Here is an 8,578-nt window from a genome sequence, read left to right on the forward strand (position 1 = left end):
TGTTGCTTCCAGTTGCTCAGAGTTTTAAACTGGATTTTCATTTCTTTATGGAAGATTTATTCTGAGGTTTGTACTCTGTAGTTAATTCAGCAGACGTAACAGGAACATAGCTATGTTTCCAGTCAGCTTGCATATACTAAAGAGCTGTATGCCTGTCTACTCTGCTTTACTACACTTCACATCTCTGTACCTGGTGACAGTAGGATTAACAGGTTTTCTTCTACAGGAGAAGATGGCATGGAACTGAAGTTACAAAAATCAGTGAAAATGCTTTGGTAAAGAGAACAGAAATACTGTTCACATAACTTTTCTTGCTATTTGTTTTACTCTGTGTCAATCTTTAAAAGAAGTATGTGGTTACTCTTGGTCCTGGGTCAAGCTATTCCTAAGTTTTGCATCCACTAAATGTTTTCTGACATAGCTGCTGTCACTTTGCAGTCATCTTTCCTTGAGGCAGAGAGCTGTACAATGTTTTCCCCAAAGTAGCACCTGAAATCCGTGTGTTGAGTGCTATATCAGTGATTTAGGTGTTCCCACATGTCAAGACGTTTCACTTGCTCATGAGTGATTGAAGATGTGAAGGTTGGATACAGCCTTGGCTTCACTGACATGCGGGAATTCAGGATCCTGTATGGAGGAAGCCAAGCAGCAAGCAGGACTAGAACCATAAATTTCTGGAGAGCTAGCTTTGACCTCTTCAAGGACCTGTTTGGAGGGATCAGATCAGCTACAGATCTAGAAGAGAACAGGATCCAAGAGAGCTGGTCAATGTTCAAGCATCATTTCCTCCAGGTTTAAGACTGATGAATCCCCATGAGCAAGAAATCAAGCAAAGGAGGCATGAGACCTGCATGGGTGAGCAGGGAGCTCTCAGCAAATCTCAAATGGAAGAAATATATAGGATGCAGAGAAAAGGACAAGGCATGTGGAAGTACAGTAGGTACATCTTCAGAGTACACAGGGATGTGTCAAGGAAGGCCAAGGCCCACTTGGAATTGAGTCTGGCAAGGCATAGCAAGGACAACAAGAAGGGTTTCTACAAGTATATCAACAGCAAAAGGAGGAAGAGAGAAAATGTGGGGCTGCTGCTGAATCAGATGTGTGTCCTGGTGTTGGAAGACACAGAGAAGGTAGAATTATTGAATGCCTTCTTTGCTTCAGTCTTTACTGCTGAGAACAGCCCTCAGGAATCCCACACATCAGAGGTAACAGGAGAAGGCTGGAGAATGGAAGACTTGTTTGTAGAGGGTTGGGTTAGAGATCAGCTACGCAGATTAAACACCCATAAATCTACAGGCCTGATGGGATGCACCCATGTGTGTTACCGCTGAAGATGAATAGATCACACGGACACAGGTCAAGGTGTGGTGAAAGGAAGAGCAGAGTTTATTTTTCCTCCCAGGATTTATAGGCTTCTTACCACGGCTAGGGATTGGATGGTCAGGATAACACTTTCCCACTGCACTGGCCATGAGAGATGCCCATCACAAGATGTGTAACAGAAAGAACGTACACATATCTATGTTTATAGTTACTGTCCTGGGAAAGTCCTTAGAAAACCATGTCAGCAAGCTCAGAAGCTGAGTTTTCAGGGCAACGCATGTGTGCTGAGGGAGCTGGCAGATGTTGCTAAGCTAGTCTCCATTATCTTAGAAAAATCACAGAGTGGGGGAGATGCCTAATAAATGGAGGAAAGCCAATGATACTCCCATCTTCAAAGGGGAAAGAAGGACTGGAGGCTATAACCCAGTCAGCCTCACCTCCATCCCTGGAAAGTGGATGGAACAGATCATTCTGGAGTTTGACACCAAGCATGTAAAAGAAATTAAGTTCATCCTTACTCAGCTTGTTTATCAACAGCTCAGATGAAGGGATAGCATGAACCCTAAGCCAGCTGGCAGATGACATGAAACTGGGGGAGTGGCTGACACACCTGAAGGCTATACTGCCACTCAGAGGGACCTTGATAGGCTGGAGAGTTGGGCAGAGAGAAACCTGATGGGGTTCAACAAGGGCAAGTTTAGAGTCCTGCAGCTGGGGAGGAGCAGCCCCAGGCACCTGCACAGGCTGGGGCTGAGCTGCTGGAAAGCACCTCCGTGGAGAAGAACCTGGGGGTCTAGTGGACAACAAGCTGTCCATGGGCCAGCAGTGCCCTTGCAGCCAGCAGGGCCAGTGGGACCTTGGGAGCATCAAGAAAAGTGTGGCCAGCAGGTCGGGGAGGTGATTGTCCCCCTCTACTCCACTCTGGTGAGGCACATCTGGAGTGCTGTGTCCAGTTCGGGGCTCCTCAGTACGAGAAAGACAAGGAGCTACTGGGGAGGGTCCAGTGGAGGCCACAGTGGTTGTTTGGGGTCTGGAGCACCTCTCTTATGAGGAGAGTCTGAAGGACCTGGGCCTGTTTAGTCTGGAGAAGACAGAGAGGGGATCTCAGCAATACATGTAAATATCTCCAGGGTAAGTGCCCAGAGGATGAGGCCAGACTCTTTTCACTGGTGCCTTGGCAGGGGTCTTGGACTAAATAATCTCCAGAGTTCCTTTCCAACCCTAACCCTTGATTCTGTGACATACATTAGTGTTGGGTTTCAAGCAAGAAAAGCACCCCGATCAGCTCCAGCACGGCGGTCACTCACGTCTGCTCGGTCCATACTCCACAGCACCAATGTGATGGATGGCAAAATATGGCGCTTTATTGCAGGGAAGCTTAACATTTTATAGCCTGGGTCCACTGTGTTACTCCCATCTACATACGTCACACCTGGGTGCTATTGGCTAATTACAAAAGGCCTAGCTGTCCTAACAGAGGGGGGGGTCTAGTAGCTTCCCGTTACATCCCGGTATCTTCCGCTCCGCTATGCCCTAAACTACAACATATATGCCAAGATACAGGAGTAAAGGATCTTAGCTGTCTCTGCTTTCATGTGATAGTCCCTCACTGCTTGCTTGTATTGATTCTTTCAAAGTTAAAATGTGTAGAAAGTGCATCATATAAAAAACTGAAGTTGTATTTGGCTCAAATGCATCACTCTCCAAGTTTGACCTGTAGGGAGCTCACAATTAATCCTCCTGCAGTCACACAGGTTTTAATATAGTTTTGGGGATTTATTAATAAAATTCGTGTTCCAAATCTTCAAGCATTTATTCCACAAACAGTTGAATTTATTTCCATTCACCATTAGTTTATGTAATGTAAGAAAGTCTAGTCTGGTAAAATGGTAGAAAACTTGAGCTCAATATAATGTTTATTCTATGAACAGTCTTTCCTGCAGTCCAGTATGGAGTATGCTATTTAATTGAATGAGGCAAGTGTTTCTCTTCAAGGATTTAATGTTTTTTGTCTCATCTCTAGAAACAATAAATACTGAATTCAAATACATCTATGTAAAATATATATTTTGGGGCTTTTTCTGACTAACACTAGCCAAGCATGAAAAATTGAATTCTCCCAGCAACACACACACAAAACATTGCAGAGAGAATCATGTTCCTGCTTAACAGCACTGTGTATACATAAGCAATGAAAACTATAAAAACAGAATATGGAATAAAGATTATTATTTCGACAAGATACAGATCCGAAGTCCTCAAGATATTATCATGGCACAGAGGAAAGTCCAAACAGGAGATTTCTGCTATTTTTTTAAATGGACATACACTGCGATTGAAAAGACAGTTGCACAGCTAGATCAATTTATTCTGATCAACTAATGGAGGACTTTCAAACACCTGTTTTGTATTTTTTTGTTCATACTACCATACAGTACCTTTTTGTCCCCATATGTGGGGGCTTTTAGTGAGGTTAAGTGGAGCCAAATAAGGCAAAAAACAAAAGTTGTAGGATCGTTAGAGAAGTAGCTGATGCAGGCTGGTCTATCTGGGTGGAGGCAGGGTAGTCAGGCAAAGAGTAACACACAAATTTACCAGGGTTCTGTGCAGTCATGGGACAGGGAGTACAGGGGTGTTGGTAGGAGGAAGGATGCTGGATTCTGCAAACTTTGCCAAAAGAGAAATGAAAGAAAAATGGAAAACAGGATTCAGCAGCAAGCTAGGGTAAGTTTGAAGAGAAGGTCATAGAGACTTAGTCATACCTACACAAAGATGTCCAAGCATCTGGTCTAAGCTTGGTAAGAAAATACAAGTTTTCCTCTCTGGTTATGTAAAATTACTTGTCAGAGCTCTTTGCCAACTTAGTTACACTTTGTCTGGAAGAAAGTGCTCCCATGTGACTGCACTTTTCCCTACCCCTGAGATGCCCAAGGGAGTCTTGAAGGCAGTGGGACTACTACCTTGACAGCTAAAGGGGTGCCTTCACAGGGATCCTGTCAGAAAGTGACTAAAAACAGAATGATGATCAGGGTCTAGTCAGTCAGAGGGTCAGAAGAGGCACCACTGAGCAACTGAAATGTCTCGAGAAGGTTGCTAAAACACTGTCAAGAGGCTCCAGATAAAACTAGATAGAAGTCCTGCCCTCTTTTCTGATGCCTCCCATGCAAATTCAAGATTATGCTTTCAAATCCAAGGGAGGAAGAGGGACATGACACCAAATTTTGAATGTGACTAAGTACTTCAGCCTTTCATTAGAAAATATCCAGCCATGAAAAAGCAATTTTTTTTTTAGTTTAACATGAAGTATGCAGGTAAAATTACTGTCAAAAGAATGTTCCCCATCATTTCCCTGATTTCTTCCCAGGGTCTTCAAATTTGCTGATGTTAAAAGTAAAACAAAGTACTACAGAAAGGCACATGAACACAGCTCTATGAATAAAAAAGGGGAGAAAAAAAGCAAGAATTTTTTGTATTTTGAACCAGCCATTGTGTAGGCATTTGCTTACTCCATCACTGCTCTGTGCTCAAGACATTAAGAGAAGACTGATACTAGAAGGAGTCTTTCTACTGCATTGAGTCTGACCTGAGTTTCCTTCCTAAGGCCTGGGAACTAAAATCAGAGAGATTAAGATCTACTTTTTACCCTTGTACTGAAAAACTTCACTAGCAAAGGGCAAAATTTTTCCAAGATAAACAAAAAATTTGGCTTCATTTTATGTCTGGGTTATAAATACATTAGAAAGGGGGAAAATTAGTCATATGAGCATATAAATAATAGCTCGGTTATATTCAAGAATATGTGGGTGGGTGTCCTGGGTGGAATAATTTGCTAAAGCAGAGTTCTTCTTCCTTGCTTTTCCTCTTCCTCTTAATTTATTCCTCTTTCTGAATATGTGCTTCTTCTTTTTAACTTTCATATATATCTTGCTTTTTGTTCTTTAATCTTGGTGATCTTTCTATAGTGGGTCTGTACACATTTTTATTTAGGATTGGTTTGTTATGGACTAAATATTTTTAATGGATGCCAACACAGTGTAAAGGTCTTAAGTGTATACCTAGCTTCTGGTGCACACTTCTGTTTCTCTTATGTCAAGAAAATGTGCATTTAAAATCAAAGGAATGCTTAGCAGTCCTGTTGTGCAAGTCTTGGTATGGTTGTTTTCACCATATTACAGTACAGTACTGTACAATCTGCTGTTATATCAAAGACCCCTCCTTCCTGCTTGCCCTTTCTTAGACTTCTGCTCTTTGTTTTTGCTTCTTGTTTGATTTTGTTTTGATTTCACTCAAAACTGATGCTGACATGTAATAAAATTCTCCAACATTTAGATTTCTGTCAAGCCTCCTGGCTGATCAAGGCTGTCAAGCTGATCAGCCCCCTGATTCAGATCCAGGAACCAACCACTGTAGCTATGCTGTTTCTTTTTGTGCAGCTTGGCAGCAGTAGAGAATTTAAGAATCAGTGTAACCATGCCTGGCTTCAGAGCAAGACTCAGCAAGGATCTGGAAGGAGTAAACCACCTGAGACATGTGGTTAGTGCACCACACAGAGCAGTGAGCTGGAGCTATGTGAGAGCATCCCTGAGATGGCTCCCATTGCCCATGCCTGCCTGCAAGAAGGGCAAAGGAAGCAGTGGAGTTTGCTTGGAATTGTCTTGGTCTAATACCTTCCCAGATGATAAATTAGGTACTGTGTGTTGTGCATGCCTTTCTCTGAGGTTGTTTTTTCTGCTAGTTGATTTGTTTTAATTTTTATTGGGTGCAGTTTACATCACTGCAATTATGCGGTTTGTTCTGGTGTCCCAGAAATATGAGTGTATTTACTGCCAAGAAATGCTGGCATTATTTGTGATAAGTCATCCAGAGCCAATATTTAACCTAGTGCCTGAGCAGATCATGACCTGACATTATATGCACTCAGTTTGGAAACACTGCAGAAGAGTATCAAAGACAAGAAAGTTTGAGCTGTGCTTTAATTTTAAATCTGGGATCTTGTGGCAGGTGCTAGAAAAGCATTCAGAATTCCACAATGTCAACAAAAAGATTTTTCCTAGTCTCAGTGGAATTTTGATTGTGTCTCTCACTGAAGGCATGCTTGGCCCTTTCACCAGAAGCACAGGAATTGCAGCCCTTTCCTTACAGTTACCCTTGGGAGAGATTTCTAATCCAAAAGATTAGAAGTGACTCCAAAGGTAGTTTTGCACAGCAGTAATTTTTCAGGCTATGGGAGCAAACCTCAAAAGCTCCTGAATGAAGACTGCCAGAGGAAAAAAACAAGGGCTGACCAAAGCCTGAGGACCTGGCAAGCAAAACTCCAGAAGTCTTTTTTTTTCCCCAATGTTTCTTTTGAAAAAGTGTGAGTATTTGTAGCATCTTTTTGACCTGTTCTAGCACAGGAATCTGTTCCTACTGCTCCTAATTTCTGTATTTGGAGTGTCCTTCTTTCACTATTTAGAGTTTATTCCAGGTTTGCAGCTAATTGTGGGTAAAAAAGCCTTTGGTAGGTGGTGGAACAGTATGAGACATGCCCTCACTTCCTGGCTCTTTTGAGGACAGTAGTAACCCATGGTCAGGCAGGCCATGTCCATAGCACAGTCTTACTTCTCAGTGAATGGTTCTACATAGTGGGGTGATGCACAGCAGCAGTTACTCTCCAGTGTCATTGGCAAGAAGTGGGACTGGTGATATTGGGTCACTTCCTACAGGAAGGGCCTACAATGAAGGACATGGTGTTTATCTGACATGAATGGTTGGGAGATTATGTCACTGAAAATGCACTGCACCCCCGCACTAATACCTGCTACATCCCAAGTGATCCCCATTTAGCGTCTGCATTTCTGATGTGGATGCATTGTTCTGTCTGAGTTAACTTGAACTGTTTTAGGGAAGCATTCTGAGTATTGCTGAGCAGAGATAGCACCACACATGGATATAAAAGCATTGTTAAGACAAGCTTTATATGGGATGTTCTGCCAAATGGTTCCCTTCCCTTCCTCTTCTCATTTCCTTGTCCTTCTTCAGCCACTGGAGAATGCTAATCCCTTTATTTGCTTATATGTAAACTGGTGACTTTCCAGACCTGCCACAAAAGACATTTGACTAGATGACTTTTCTGGAAAGATGCAGCAGGAGGAGATGGAAATGTCTTTCCTGAGGATTACTGCTATGTTTGTATTGACAGTCAGAATATGGAGAACTTTGCACTGACAGCTGTAAATAAAAAGGATAATACAACAGCTAGTTTCATTCTTCCCTCTTACATAAACTCTTTTTTCAATATCTGGTTTTTGACCTTTAGAAACAACACATGCACAATGTCTTGTTCATCCCAAGCAGCAAGCTTTGACATTTTGTTCTTAATACACAAAAGAGCAGGCACACAACTATATCTGAATGGAGAAAGTATGGAGACATCTGTGGAGATCAAAGCCATTGCTGGTTCCAAAAATTTCTCAGAATTAAATATGAAAATTAAAATCTAGGCATTAGAAACCTGAGTCAGGATTTCCTAATCCTACAGGTACACTGGCTAAAATCCTTTTTCTTCCCTCTTTCCTTCCAGCCAGGAAAATCTCTTTCTGTCTGTCCACCCACTGATGGACTGCTGGACAGTCTATTTGTGCAGCCCATTCCAGAGACAGTGGCAGGGTAGGCAGGGATCATCACCTTTTCTGATGTGGCTGGGCATTGCAGGGCAACATGCAAGAGTATAGGGGCCCAGGATTAGCTCTAAAGGCCTACAGGAGACACCTGAATTCTTGTCCCTCCATCAAAAACTATTTCTCTGCTACACCTAAGAACACATTTAGTGTATTGAGGCTGCTGTGATGCTGAAAGAATAGTTATATCGGGCTGTTTTTAGAAGACGTGGTCCTAGGCCATGTCTTGTACAAATGTGAATCCTTCTAGTCCCCTAGCCCAGACACTGACACAGGGGATAAGCAATGTCCTTAGAGCTCCCCCTTTCCAAGTATTCCAGGCTGCAGATTGGGTCCTGTCCCTTTCCTTTCCTTTTCCTTTCCCTTTCCACACCTTTCCGCACCTTCCTGCACCTTCCCTTCCCCCACCTTAATCCTCTTCAACCATCCATTTTCCATAGCACAGCTTCCCTCTGCTTTCACAAGGAATGAAGCTGCTCTTGTCAAAGAGCAGTCATCTTTCACCAAGGAAGATTTCTGGAGGCAGAGTTTCCCAGGTCAACTGAGAACTGCTCTAATTACCTCTAATATGATCCCACAACTGTCCTTAATTCCAG

Source organism: Poecile atricapillus, chromosome Z (assembly GCF_030490865.1).
Source record: "Poecile atricapillus isolate bPoeAtr1 chromosome Z, bPoeAtr1.hap1, whole genome shotgun sequence".
NCBI classification, from domain to species: domain Eukaryota; kingdom Metazoa; phylum Chordata; class Aves; order Passeriformes; family Paridae; genus Poecile; species Poecile atricapillus.